General features: G+C 43.5%; 1 protein-coding gene across 14 annotated transcripts in view; it reads left to right on the top strand.

Annotated features, from left to right (window-relative positions):
* The first annotated feature begins 7,118 nt into the window (after positions 1-7,118).
* epb41l2 (erythrocyte membrane protein band 4.1 like 2) overlaps positions 7,119-14,719 on the top strand; it is a 41,401-nt gene continuing 33,800 nt past the window's right edge. For 7 of the 14 annotated variants that reach the window (XM_017455132.3, XM_017455070.3, XM_017455088.3 and 4 more), the window contains exon 1: positions 7,119-7,287. The gene's annotated coding sequence lies outside the window, so the exon portion shown is untranslated. The remainder of the gene's footprint in view (positions 7,288-14,719) is intronic. The other 7 variants (XM_047160926.2, XM_017455173.3, XM_047160909.2 and 4 more) reach the window with 1 other exon arrangement.

Below are 14,719 nucleotides of genomic sequence, written 5' to 3'. Positions count from 1 at the left end.
ATATATATATATATATATATATATATATATATATATATATATATATATATATATATATTTGTATTTATTTCGATTTAGTGGTTCTTTAGTAGCCTGTAGCTCATGACATAAGCTCAAAACAACTAAAGCCTCGAACATACGAGTCTACTTTTAACAAGAAGCGTTTTTTTGTGTGAATCTACTAGATTTAATCAGATCTGATTGGATCCCTAGCTTTCCTTTAATGTAATCTTGAAGTGTTATTAATAGCGCGTGCTCGCTTTCGCTTGTCTATAAATGCACCGCGCGCACAAATTGTAAACACGTACGGAAAGCCAGGAGGGTCACGCGGTATTTCCGAGTTTGGAGACGATGAAAAAAAAAAGGCGTCAAAAATAAACAGTTAAAAACTGTGACGTTTTTGCATTTTTATACTCACAGTCACCGCAAAAAAATGTACTAGCTTCCATCATTTGAGTATGACAAGTTGTTTTATTATTTGTAAAATAAATAAATGAATAAATCCGTTAATATAATTAAATACACTGCTCATTATAGATTTAACTTTTTGTAATAAACCAATGAAGCATCATTAAAACGTGCATTTATGGTTCTATAGAGATCTTATTAATCTTATTTTAGGTATTTATTACTAAAAAGACGAACATTATCTGCCAGTTAATAAACAAAAAGAAATCAAGAATGAACAAGAACCAGCAACATTCGGTATAAGGGATTTTTTAAAATAAATAAATAAATAAATAAAACTAACAACAGACAATTTATTTTTTGTTTTTTATAATTGATGTTTTTTTTTTCTTTCTGTGATGGAGTATATGTGTACTCCTCCCCTTCCTTTTTTGCATTATTAATCTCTTTCTTCTTTCTTTGAATTAAAATTGTACATTCTGTAAGAGAATCTCTATCTTTTAAGCCTTTTAATTAGGTTTTTCTTTTGTTTCTTCCTTTTTTGAAAATAAAAATGATGTTCTACAAGGGATGTTGATCACTGACTGTCATGAAAGTGTGATATTATTATTATTATTATTATTATTATTATTATTATTATTATTATTATTGCCCCTCTTAAAAGCGTAACAGTGTCATTTTCGGTTTAAAGCGTAAACAGGCTGTATTGTTAATCTGAGGTCAGTTACTGATGTAATCTGAGGGATTCATGTGAGAGACCGCACCGATTCACACCAAGCCGTGAAGGATCTCACGTTCTGAGTCTGGTGATGGGCTCAGGTGAGATGTGTGAACGCTGCTGGGAAGGAAGTGAAGTCTTGGTACTCAGGCTGAAGTTTGGATAAGGCGGGTATTGTTTACCAAGCTCTCCGGAGTTGCACTCGCTCTGATGATTCCTTCACGCCTGCCTTTGTGGGGTGTAATGTTACACCTGATGATTGGGTTGCAGAAGAAAAAGGAGGAGGAGGAGAGCCCGGGTGAGCAGGTAAACAGGTGAAGTGGAGAACAAGTGTATAAGGGGGCACTTCTTCGGAACACAGGTACGAGAATACACCTGAAGACCACACCTGAGAACTCTGGGAGTGCAGGAAGCTTTCCGCAGCTTTACGGTGTGTGTGTGTAAGTGAGGCTGGTGTTCTCTTACAGATAACAAGAAGGCTTAGATTAGCGTGGACTAATTACACGTTTAGGGTCGCAGGGTAAAAGGTTGTGTGTCTGCGAATGGACAAACGTTTAAAGACGCTGATAAGATCTGGAGTTTCTGGAACCTGTGTGTGTCTCAGCAGTAAGACTGGTGTATGGTTTCATTTGTTCATTTGCTAGATAGAAATGCACATATATTTGAGTGAGGAATAAAACAGGACGGTGGTTACTGTCATCACCCTGGAGCTGATTATTTTCCTAATGCTGGTGATTTTACAGACATGCCCCCAAAGTGTTTTATTCCTCTTATACCACAGCAGTTTGCCATCACATCACACGTTTTTAACCGTTTATAGTTACAGTTGTGGAACGTCGATGAAACAAGGTCTCACTTATGCTATTGCAGCTATAAACAGCCGTTCCCTCGCCAGCCTCTCTTTATTCTCTTTCTTTTCAAGTTAATAAGGGGAAAAACACCCAACTTGTCGTGTTACCGTGAAACAGCATGAAAAAAAGGTCAAACATAAAGTTACCTCTGATTGTTACATACTGTAGTGCTGACATTGGAGACTCCTTCCCTAAATGTTAGGTAAATTACGCTGCCAGACATGTCCCTGTGAACAAGCTGTCTCCACGTTCACCGTCCTCTGGCACTACGCACATTTATCAGCGTGACGTTTAAAATGAAGCAGTCTGAGCACGGAGCCGATGAAGTGATACGAGGCTGTAAGTTTCCACTGAAAGGCCAGAAGCTGGAGCGAGAGGAAGCTGTAAAGAATGAAAAGAAAGAAGCAGAATTAAACATGCATGGGGCTTGGAGGTGGAGTGAGTGAGTGAGTTAATGAGGTAGGGAGTAAGTGAGTGAATGATTAAGTGAGTGAGTGAGTGAGTGAGTGAATGAGGAAGTGAATGAGTGAGTGAGTGAGTGAGTGAGTGAATGTGTGAGTGAGTGAGTGAATGAGGGAGTGAATGAGTGAGTGAGGGAGTGAGTGAGGGAGTGAATGAGTGAATGAGGGAGTGAATGAGTGAGTGAGGGAGTGAGTGAGGGAGTGAATGAGGGAGTGAGGGAGTGAATGAGGGAGTGAGTGAGTGAGTGAGTGAGTGAATGACAGAGTGAATGAGTGAGTGGGTGAGTGAGTGAATGAGGGAGTGAATGAGGGAGTGAATGAGGGAGTGAGTGAGTGAATGAGGGAGTGACTGAGTGAGTGAGGGAGTGAATGAGGGAGTGAATGAGGGAGTGAGTGAATGAGGGAGTGAGGGAGTGAATGAGTGAGTGAGTGAGGGAGTGAATGAGTGAGTGAGGGAGTGAATGAGTGAATGAGGGAGTGAATGAGTGAATGAGGGAGTGAGTGAGTGAATGAGTGAGTGAGTGAGTGAGTGAATGAGGGAGTGAATGAGTGAGTGAGTGAATGAGGGAGTGAGGGAGTGAATGAGTGAGTGAGTGAGGGAGTGAATGAGGCAGTGAATGAGTGAGTGAATGAGGGAGTGAGTGAGTGAATGAGGGAGTGAATGAGTGAGTGAATGAGGGAGTGAATGAGGGAGTGAGTGAGTGAATGAGTGAGTGAATGAGGGAGTGAGTGAGTGAATGAGGGAGTGAGTGAGTGAATGAGGGAGTGAGTGAGTGAATGAGGGAGTGAGTGAGGGAGTGAGTGAGTGAATGAGTGAGTGAGTGAATGAGTGAGTGAGTGAATGAGGGAGTGAATGAGGGAGTGAGTGAGTGAATGAGGGAGTGAATGAGTGAATGAGGGAGTGAGTGAGTGAATGAGGGAGTGAATGAGTGAATGAGGGAGGGAGTGAGTGAGTGAGTGAATGAGTGAATGAGGGAGTGAGTGAGTGAGTGAGTGAATGAGGGAGTGAGTGAGTGAATGAGGGAGTGAGTGAGTGAATGAGGGAGTGAGTGAGGGAGTGAGTGAATGAGTGAGTGAGTGAATGAGGGAGTGAGTGAATGAGGGAGTGAGTGAGTGAATGAGGGAGTGAATGAGTGAATGAGGGAGTGAGTGAGTGAATGAGGGAGTGAATGAGTGAATGAGGGAGTGAGTGAGTGAATGAGGGAGTGAGTGAGGGAGTGAGTGAGTGAATGAGTGAATGAGGGAGTGAGTGAGTGAATGAGTGAATGAGGGAGTGAATGAGGGAGTGAGTGAGTGAATGAGGGAGTGAATGAGGGAGTGAATGAGTGAGTGAGTGAATGAGTGAGTGAGTGAATGACAGATTGAGGGAGTGAATAAGTGAGTGAAAAATGACATTCTCTAAGGGAAGCTGAAAAGCCTATTATGGTGTTATATTAATATTTGAAATATTTTTTATTATTTACCGGATCAACAGACGCATTGTTTTATGAATCTAAATATTAACTACAAGTGAAATAAATAAATATAATCTCTGTCATATTTAGATCATCATCCAGCATGCTGTGTAGAAAATGAATGTCTTAAGGTAAGCTTGTAGGATCTCACGTGTTGTTTATCAGCTGGAACTGGAGCAAAAACAAAGTAAATAACATCATTTTAATAAATGAACTGAGTCGGTGCAGTGTGTGATCGGATGAAGATCGGACACTGAGCTCAGATATGTGTGTGTTCTTCTTCACGAGCGTTTAAACAGCTCCAGCTCTGCACACCTCCTTCTCCTGTCCTTTAATCCCATCCTAAACACCTTTCGCCCCATCCAGAACCGGTCAGAACCGCACAGCGTGTTGGTTCTAACGCAGGACACTAAGCAGTGTTAATGTTGCGTGTTTGAGACGTGAGTCTGAATCAGCTGACGCTAACACATACTTTTCTGACATGCCAACTTCGTTTGATTTCAAAGGCCAGATGGCGGATTTGGGATAAATCCTTTTCTCCGTAATCCTTTTCCCAGTTGGTCATGCATGAAGATCCGGAGTGAAACGGAGAACCACAGGGTCGAGGGAGGAACATTTATTAGAGCTCACTTATTCGTTTATCTGAAATCTTCATATTAGCCGTGTTTTTGGGGAACAGTTTGCTCAGTTAAGGTAAGCACGGTGTGTTTGGGTCGCTCTCCTGGTTCTCTCTAACGTTTAGGATTCAAGATGAAACTCCTGATAGAGATGTAATGTGCAAAACTTTGTACCCCCCTTGGTGTTTGGCTGAAAATGAATGAATTGCTGTATGTAGCTTTGTTTTCACAGTTTAACTACAAAAATATAAATACATGTTAATTGAATTCCTCATTTAAAGTTAAACCCCGCCTTCAATTATTTGCATATTAATCTTCATAATTAGCACATGATCATCAAAGGAATCCAAGATTTATTTTGTACTGAAATCCTGCAATGATTTTTTTTTTCTTTTCTTCTAGCTTAAACTTATTTAATTGACAAGTTGCTCTATTTTTTAATTTTGGTTAGCATTACCCACAATGCCATTCGACGCCCTGCTGATAGTGGTGCAGTAGGATTTAGCCTTCACTCCATTTCATTTTCACTCCCTTCCATTTCTACCTAAAGAGAGCGATGCAGCGGTGCTTTAGTTCTTTAGTCTGTCCAGCTCAAACATATCGACTTCCAGAGCTGGAACTTTCTTGCTAATTTTCATGCTAATGCTGAATCTGGAAAACGCTCGCACACTCTGAATAAGGGAATAGGGAGAAGGATAGCTGCAGTCAAGAAAGAGGGAGACAAAGACACGACATAAAACAGTGGTGGAAAAAAAGGACAAAAAAACAGCAAGAGATCTGAAAACATCCTTAGGTTAATAATAAAAAAAAAGAAGAAGGAAATAATCACTGCTAAGAGCTTAACATACGCTATTAGACATTTGGCTAATAGATGTTGGTTTCTTCATTGCAAAGGGAAAATGTGCAAAAATGTGTAACATAGTGTGGCTCAAATATGAGTCAAAAAGAGACAATTAAAAAAAAGAGAGTCGAAAAAGTGTTACACTTGTGAGAGAGTGTTTTTCTTATTTTTTCGACTCATTTGGATCATAAAAGAGAGAGACAAAAAACAGATATAGAAAAAAACCCAGGCAGAAAGACTGAAAAGAGAGACCAAAAAAGAGACAGAAACAGATCTCACAAAAAGGGGAAAAAAGAGAAAAAATATAGGCAAAAAGTGAAAGTCAAAAAAAGGAGAGTAACAAAACAGAGTCAAGCCAATATATGGGTGAAAACTGTTGATGTTGTTTTTATATACTAGGCCTCACTTGTTTGTCTGTTTTCTCTCTCTCTATCTCTTTGGCTCGTGTGGATGGTTCCGGATCATGGGACTCGACTGGATTGTACCATGTTGATTTATCCTCCTGTTGATGCCTCCACATTTTGTGGTGAGTCAATGTTTTGCTGTGTTACGCCCGTCCTTTTATGGAGTCTCTGATTTTTATCCAAAGCATATTTCCCTTTCAGCTCTAGATATTCAGCTCATACAGTACGATGTGACGGTTCTCCTTTTCTTTCTTTTACCATCCCATCTTTTTTCCCATCTATGGTTTCTTCTTTTTTGTTTGCTGCTCCCTCTTTTTTTATTTGTTTCCTTTTTTTCAAACAGACACTCGACATACAATGTGTATCTGCATCCAAACCTCCTTTCTTTCTTTCTTTCTTTCTTTCTTTCTTTCTTTCTTTCTTTCTGTCTTTCTTTCTTTCTGTCTTTCTTTCTTTCTGTCTTTCTTTCTTACTTTCTTTGCACAAGGTGTGTCTGCATCCATTGTTTGACAAAACATTGGGTGTGTCTGGTCACAGATAAGGAATAAATACTTTTCTGCTCTGCAGTATGGCCAGGTTTAAAACGTTTAAACGATCTAAACACCTGAAATGTACCTTTAAAGACAAAAATATCAGTTTATTGCGCTACTAGATGAACTTTCCCCCCCCTAGTAGATTGTTAACAAAAGGATGACGACGATCACAGAAAGTAAATTCGTCCATTTTAGAGTGAAGTACTGGTAAAAATGTGGTGTGGTGTTCGAAATCATTTTGGAGATTCGGGAACATTAAGAAGTGATTATATTATATTTACAAAGGTTTGATGGTGAACTTATATTATTTAGCGGCCAATTTATATTATGTTTATATTGTTGTTGTTTTAAATTATGGTTACCAAATCTTTGTAGCTGACAATATTTTAGAATTAATAACTTTAATTTGATTTTATTTCATGTCAGATTAGCTTAGCATTAACTTCAGCTTCATCTTTTCATGTTTATCCTGATTCTTTTATATATATATTTATATACATATATTAGTGCTCTGTTATAAGATGAACACATTTACTAAGAAACATATTAGGTTTCTTCTTAACGTTTTTATTACTATTCGTTCATTATTTGTCATTTATTTAACGTATAACATTAGCAGCGTTTCTGCGGTATTCAATTAAAATATCCAATAGTAGGCGCTGTTTACTTCAGAATCACGCTTCCGTGTTTTGTGAGTCACTTTTGGAGGCAACCAATAAAAACGCACGGATCACGTTGACAGACAGATGTGCCACCTAGTAATCTTTGTGCGTTTGAAAGACCTGGCGAATAGCTCAGCCTATCACGATGAAGGGGCGGGGCGTTTTCTGGAGCTGTAGGGAAGGAGGGACGCAGAGTTCCAGTTGTTGGGTTTTTCCTCACACGCTGATTTTTTCCGCTTGGAAATCTTCGGTTTTTAATACATTTTCTACAGGATTTCGGAACGCAGAATTCCCCTTACAAGCCACCTCTGTTGATTAATCTCCTCCAGAAGCACAAGGTATGTCATTTCAGGTTGAATTTCTCACAGAAAGCCTCAGTGTTGTCGGAGTTCACGCGCACACATGGAGCGGTTTGACAAGCAGATTGTGTGTTGATGCGGCAGTAATAACTAGCTGTTATTATTGGCTTGTTTTTGTTTGTAAAACGTGTCTTTTACCTCAAACGGGTGCCGTTTGTGTGATTAAAAGTCGTCCGGGTATCATTGTTAGATTTTAGTGCCGCATTTCAGTTGATTCATTTAACGCTAACGTCCTTTAGGGAAAAAAAGAGAGTCCTGGGCGGAGTCTTAAATGGCTGCCTGATACCTACTTAAGTGCACTTCTGTTAATGAACGCACTAAAGGCGTCCTGTACCCTATGTAGTGGGACTCGGATAGTTTGGGACGTAACCCAAAGAAAGACCTGACTGTTAAACTGGAATAAAGTTGGCTTGACGTTGGACGTTCGATATTCGCGGAAATTAAGGGACCGTCTGTAAAGTTACAGTCATATGACCAACTGTAAAGTGTTCATCTAGGTGTCAGGTATGAGACACACCTTTTAGATTTCTGATATTTAACCCTACAATGCATGAACCAAAAAAAACCTTCACGAATGCATAAAGGGGGTCAAAATGACCCGTACTGGATTGAATGGTTTATATATACACGAACACATATGTATGTAAATTTTATTTTAAATGTTGAGGTGTGCATCATACTGACCCCTAGATGAACACTGTACACTTGGTTATGTGACTGTAAGTCATTCCCCTCAAATGCTATTGAAGTTAGAATCGTGTTAACAATGTTGTATGTAATTTTAGAGACGGTCCCTTAATTTCCGCGAATATCGAGCGTCCAACGTCACACCAGCTTTATTCCAGTGACCGTTAAAGATGTTTATTATTGTTTGTCTGTGTAAACCCCCCCCCCCCCTCCAAAAAAAAAATACTTCGAAATATTAAGGCTACCAGAATGATTGAGTAGATTTAAAAATAAAATCTAAGAATTTTATATTTATATATAACGTGTGTGTAAATGTATATAAATCAACATATGTATGGTTTTTTTTTTTTTTTAATATCTTAATATTGTATTTGAATAGAAATTTCTGGAATCTAACATGTTAATATAATGTAATCTTACATTAATAACAATGAAACACAACTCCGATTAAGTTCATCACGATATCACGGGTTCATGTGCCGGTCTGGAAAAGTGTGGAAATTCCCAAAATCTGGAATATTTTGTGGAGTGCTTTCAAGGTTCTCTTACTGTAAGTCTGTGACGTGACGGTGTAATTAGATTAACCTGTGTGGATCTGTACTGTGTGTGTATACATGTGTACGAGAGATGTACACAAACACATGTTTGTGTGTATACATGTGTACGGTGTTTGTGTGTATACATGTGTACGGTGTTTGTGTGTATACATGTGTACGGTGTTTGTGTGTATACATGTGTACGGTGTTTGTGTGTATACATGTGTACGGTGTGTGTGTGTGTGTACATGTGTACGGTGTTTGTGTGTATACATGTGTACGGTGTTTGTGTGTATACATGTGTACGGTGTGTGTGTGTGTATACATGTGTACGGTGTGTGTGTGTATACATGTGTACGGTGTGTGTGTGTGTGTACACGTGTATGGTGTGTGTCTGCGCTGTGGTGTGATCATGCCGTGTTCTGATAACGGTGCTACTTGCTGGGACAGGTATTGTTTAACCAGTCTGAAAGGTTGTGGGAACGTGTGTGTGTGTGTGTGTGTGTGTGTGTGTGTGTGTGTGAGAGAGAGAGATTAGTCAGTACAGGGTTAAGTGATCGAGTATAGCTGATCCACTGCTGTGATTCTCCTCCTCTGACATCCTGCAGCTTGGAAGTAAAACTGGATTTTCCTCCGTTTCCAGTGAAATGTGTCGCGTTACACACCGAACACCTGGAGCCCCAGTGTACATGTCACATCACGTCTACCCTCCTGATAAAACCCCCAACACGCCTTCATTAACACACTCCGCCTGCTGGGTTTAACTCCAATCACACCTCAGTGTAACACTCAACCCCCACGCATCAATAAAACATCATCAGAACAATCTCTCCCTCTCTCCGTCCTTCTCCCTCTCTCCTTCCTTCTCCTTCCTTCTCCCTCTCTCCTTCCTTCTCCCGTCCTTCTCCCTCTCTCTCCTTCCTTCTCCCTCTCTCTCCTTCCTTCTCCCTTCCTTCTCCCTCTCTCTCCTTCCTTCTCCCTTCCTTCTCCCTCTCTCTCCTTCCTTCTCCCTTCCTTCTCCCTCTCTCTCCTTCCTTCTCCCTCTCTCTCCTTCCTTCTCCCTCTCTCTCCTTCCTTCTCCCTTCCTTCTCCCTCTCTCCTTCCTTCTCCCTCTCTCTCCTTCCTTCTCCCTCTCTCTCCTTCCTTCTCCCTCTCTCCTTCCTTCTCCCTCTCTCTCCTTCCTTCTCCCTCTCTCCTTCCCCCTCTCTCCTTCCTTCTCCCTCTCTCCTTCCTTCTCCCTCTCTCTCCTTCCTTCTCCCTCTCTCTCCTTCCTTCTCCCTCTCTCTCCTTCCTTCTCCCTCTCTCCTTCCCCCTCTCTCCTTCCTTCTCCCTCTCTCCTTCCCCCTCTCTCCTTCCTTCTCCCTCTCTCCTTCCCCCTCTCTCCTTCCTTCTCCCTTCCTTCTCCCTCTCTCCTTCCTTCTCCCTTCCTTCTCCCTCTCTCCTTCCTTCTCCCTCTCTCCTTCCTTCTCCCTTCCTTCTCCCTCTCTCCTTCCTTCTCCCTTCCTTCTCCCTTCCTTCTCCCTCTCTCCTTCCTTCTCCCTCTCTCCTTCTTTCTCCCTTCCTTCTCCCCCTCTCTCCTTCCTTCTCCCTCTCTCCTTCCTTCTCCCTTCCTTCTCCCCCTCTCTCCTTCCTTCTCCCTCTCTCCGTCCTTCTCCCTCTCTCCTTCCTTCTCCCTCTCTCCTTCCTTCTCCCTCTCTCCTTCCTTCTCCTTCCTTCTCCCTCTCTCCTTCCTTCTCCCTCTCTCTCCTTCTCTCTCTCTCTCTCTCTGTCTCTCTCTCTCCCTCTCCTTCTCCTTCTCTCCCTCTCTCCTTCAGAGACAGCACTAACGATGTTAGCAGGCCGGATTCCTCCGGGTGATATTTATGGGTGATCTTTAGTGCTGTTTAATTCGGCGTGCAGCGTCTTTGAAAGCGAGTCCTCTTGTGCAGAAGAGAAGGAAGCAGACGGGGGTGATGCAGGGATAAAGAACGCAACAAATGCCTGGGGTTTTTGGCTTTTTCCCAAAGCGTTGTTAAATACAGCTTAACTGCTGGAGTCCAATTTGGCAGCTGGAACCCCGCGCGCGTTCCAGCGAAACGGAGTCTTCTGGCTCCGAGGTTGCCTTTAGAGAGGCAGGTAATTTATCGGGGTCCGTGTCGTAAGCGAGCGGCCTGGAGAGTGAAGCGTCGCCTCCTGGTTTGCGGTCCAGCGATTTCACTGACTTCCTTTACGGCCTTTTATTTTATTTAGCAGCTTAGTTTACGTTATTTATTTCTCGAGTTCAGGGATCCCGTTACGCACGAAAGCACGCTGCGTTGCGTTACTGGGATGATCAATCTGAGTCCGCGTCCAATCACAGGGGACCGATTTAACCACTTTGTTTCCGCTTTTTATTTAACGATGTAGTTCACGCTTTTTGCATTTTTTTATTTAGCCCCTTGGTTTGCGCTTTGTATTTAATGACCTAGTTTATACCTTTTTATGTGTGTGTGTGTGTGTGTGTGTGTGTGTGTGTGTGTGTCAGCTTGGTTTAAATGGCATGTCTGAAGAGAGACGTTTTCCATCTCCAGCCTCTTGTCTCTCTTCCTCTTTCGATCTCTCTGACCTGGTATAAAGAGGTCGTTAGCGCCGACGGAGTTTCCCAGTGATTAGTATCCCGTTCTTTTATCCACCTGTTCCTATAGGTCACCGTCTCCCACCTCCAACAGCACACCTACCTTTATATGGTCCTGATTAGTACTTTGAAAACAAAAATGATTGATCCGTCCCAATGGTAAATACACCCCCCCCCCCCCCCCCCCCACCCCCAACGACCCTACTGGTTCCATCCTCCAGACCAGAGTACAAGACAAGGCCGCAGGAATACCAGGCAAGAGGGTTTATTTATTTTTCTTGGATGCGAAAGCCTTCAGAAGTGTCCAGGGCTTGAAATAACACACAGCCGCTTCCCGAGACGAGTATAAATAACCACTAAAAAAACCCCGAATCCGTATCTCTCTAAAGCAACCAGGGATAAAAATACCTAAAAGTTAATCAGCGCCAGGCTGCAGATGCTTGGCATAACTTTCGGGAGCTCGCTATGGGCTGACGCGGTGATTGTCAGAGCATTAATACTGGCTATTGCGTGAGCAGAACATAGACATTGTGTTGTATTGTAATGGAGAATGGTCTCGTGCTTTCTTCGTGCCGCGTACGTAACGCGGAAACCCTCTTGAACACGGACGAACTCGGTCAAACAAAAGTTGTTGACTTTTTTTTTTTTTTGCGTGATCAGGATACTCCTCGCTGGAGGACAGGTTCGCTCTCCGTGGTGACGCACGCTCTCGTTTTCTTGGTGGCCGTGGTGTCTCGGGAACGAGAAGGAACCTGAACGACTTTGCGGAGCACGGAACTTTTACTCTGGAGCTGATTATCACGATACGGAGATGTTCCCGATATATTGCCCCGTCCGACCCGAGTCCTAATCGATTCATCTCCAACGGGTTTAAATGATGCCGCTCGATTACCCGGACTTGCCCGGGGTGTGTTTGATGGGTTGGGTTCTCGATGGAGTGGCATCATGTCATGCCGGTGTTTCCTGGTTGTTCCTACCATGAGAAGGAGATGGAGGGGAAGAAATGATGTCAGAACGTGCGAGAGAGAGTGGAAAGATAAAAGGAAGTTAGACAGAGGAAGCCACTCGGTCTGGTGGGAAACTCTGGTTTGTGAGTAAGTCGAACTTCCTGACCCCCCCCCCGTGGTGACTGAAGTCAGAGGTGAAAGTTCATTGGCCGTGAAGGCCATATCGCTGTGGAGTCTTTTGTGGAAACAGGAAGTTATAGCAACTGTTCTGTCTTCTGAGTGTGTACGTGTTTGATGTCCTTTTAATTCCGTGTGTTTGTCTTACTATATTACCTCCATAACAGAGTTTTTGGACCGGCGGTATTCTAGTGAATTAGTATCAGGATGTGTTTAACAATGGAAGCTTCAAAGCACTTCTGTAAGTCGCTCTAGATAAGGAGTCTGCCAAATGTAAAAGCTTGGGTTTTTAGCTGAGGAGAACGTTTGCGATCGGGTTTTCCGTAGAGGACGCGTCTGACGTCACCTCCGTGTTTGGTTCCTTCCAACACGGCTTGTTTCCGTTAGTCCTGGTGTGTTATCTTCCGGCTATCCCGCCAGTGACATTCCCATCTCTTGGAGATTTTTTTTACAGTAACACAACACTCTACAGACACCTGCTGCCTCTTGCAAGGAGACAGATATCTCGTATTCTTCCCGAAACCTTGGTGTAATCGCATCCCGACTTGGCGTGAAGAAGTTACAATTCTCCAGAACGCTACAGCGTTGAACAAGTCTGTGGTTCTCGTCGCTTCGGATTGCAGCAGAATGTTCGGAACGTGGCGTTCTCGGCGTGAGAACCTTTCAGCCTGCGTGACCTTCCTGTGTCCTCTGAATGAAACTGTAGCAACACGTCAAATCATCGACTGTTAAATATGCATCGGTTTTATACGTAACGAAACCAGAAATCTGCCCCAGAACGGCGTGTGTGCAAAACGTTTACACGTTCAAGCACTGGGGGGACTCGAGCACTGAAAAGATCCGTCGTCGTTTCTCCGTCTCACAGAAAACGCCTTCTGGAACGTTCTTTCCTTTTCACGCCCTGAAGTAAGAATGGGAAAGCGGAGTGAGACGGTACGGTTAACCCCCGACTGTGCGAGACCCCGGGGACCGGTCGCTACGCTGTGCGCGCACCTGTGTAGCAATAACGCTCGCTTTGCCTCCGTGCACTGAAGCGGGCGGGGTAAGAGGATCGAGCAGGGCACGACGGGGCTTCAGAGCTTCGTGTTGTTCATGTTTTGTACATCGAGACGTGATCAAAGGGGAGAGGAGCGTAACACACACACTCCGTTAATGCGCTACACACTCTCTGAATGACTAGAAACCTCAGTGATGTGTGAAAGGCCACAAAAGAAAAATACAAGTGAAAGATTGACCTAGCGAACGAACGCTTGACGTAGCGGGCGAAATCATGACCTAGCGAACGAAAGCTTGACGTAGCGGGCGAAATCATGACCTAGCAAACGAAAGCTTGACGTAGCGGGCGAAATCATGACCTAGCGAACGAAAGCTTGACCTACCGGGCGAAAGCTTGACCTCACGAACGACCCAGCATGCTTATCAAAATATGAAGACCCGCCCGTTTGTGAAGATCCGCCGTCGGAGCGTTTTATCACCTTTCTGTATCTAAACTCTGCTGGATATGTAATATTGACACCAGCACCCTGTCCAGGGTGTACCCCGCCTTGTGCCCCAGGCTCCCTGGGATCGGCTCCAGGTTCCCCGTGACCCTGAAGAAGGATAAGCGGTGTAGAAGATAGAAGATGGATGGATTTACACCAGCATATAAACCCCCCCCCCCCCCCCCCCCCGAGCTCCCACAAACCTCCTCATGTAAAAATATAAAAAAGAACAACAGTTATAAACTTGTACAGCAGCTGAGCCAATCAGCTAACGACACGCCGCTATCCAAGTGTAATAAACTCTGTGTGTGTGTGATCCTGTAATCTCGTGTGTGTAAGCCCCACGCTGCCCTCAGTGCCGAGTCAGTGTGGGAGGAAGTGGATTAGACTCGTGTGATGTGTCTAAATTTCCATATCTGATCAACAGCTACTGCCTGATTGATTGATTTATTTATTGATTGATTTGTTTGTTTATTATAAACAAACGCAGACTGACGTGACGTCACGTTCCCCCTGCGCGAGTGTGTGATTTAGGAAGTAACTCTAGCGGGTAAGCCGATGTTTCCGCCGGTAACGTCCGGGTTTACGCTCTACAAAAGCTTGTTGTTCGTGGAACCTTTCAGCGCCACTCTGACCCAGCATGGCCAAATATTCTAAAAGGGAAGTGTGTGTGTGTGTGTGTGTGTGTGTGTGTGTACGGTTCAGTCCAGATGAGGGGTGGAGGTCCGGTTCTGGGTGGGTGTGGTGATGTCATACTTGGACGTCATTCAGACGTCCAGCCTCCAGATGGAATCCATGTTAAACATCTGGTCCTCGGAGTACACACACACACACACACACACACACACACCCCAGCGCTGTTGCTCTGAGTGCACTGTTTTAGAGCAGCTGTTATAGAAAATTAACACCTTCTGACCAATCAGAACGCAGGATTGGGCAACGCTGTGGTGTAGAGAGAAGTGGACTTTTGCACTCCGTTGACCCTGCTCT

This window comes from Ictalurus punctatus, chromosome 2 (assembly GCF_001660625.3).
Source record: "Ictalurus punctatus breed USDA103 chromosome 2, Coco_2.0, whole genome shotgun sequence".
NCBI lineage: Eukaryota > Metazoa > Chordata > Actinopteri > Siluriformes > Ictaluridae > Ictalurus > Ictalurus punctatus.
Note: the sequence above shows the minus strand (reverse complement) of the source record. Positions and strands in the feature narration are given on the sequence as shown.